This window comes from Penaeus monodon, chromosome 33 (assembly GCF_015228065.2).
Source record: "Penaeus monodon isolate SGIC_2016 chromosome 33, NSTDA_Pmon_1, whole genome shotgun sequence".
In the NCBI taxonomy this organism is placed as follows: Eukaryota; Metazoa; Arthropoda; class Malacostraca; order Decapoda; family Penaeidae; genus Penaeus; species Penaeus monodon.
The window spans coordinates 30,862,571-30,862,788 of NC_051418.1; the positions used below are offsets into that span (position 1 = coordinate 30,862,571).

Genomic DNA, 218 nt, shown 5'->3' on the forward strand with positions numbered 1-218 from the left:
AGACACGAATCTACAAGATAAATCGCCAACAACCAAAAAAAAAAAAACATCGGAAGAACACAATAACAGCTACCACGAGAACATCCGGTTAGACATAACAAGAACAAGCAGAGGGGAAGGGAAGAGGAAGAGGCGGAGGCACTTGTCGACGCGTCAAAGCAAATGCAGTGCTTGCTGTGTGTAGGGGGGTAGGGGGTAAGGGGAGGGGGATGAGGGGG

General features: G+C 49.5%; 1 protein-coding gene across 1 annotated transcript in view; it reads right to left on the bottom strand.

The window, feature by feature from the left end:
- Positions 1–218, bottom strand: part of LOC119594333 (heat shock 70 kDa protein 12A-like) — a gene marked incomplete at its 3' end in the record, with an annotated part of 15,558 nt that overhangs the window by 12,568 nt on the left and 2,772 nt on the right.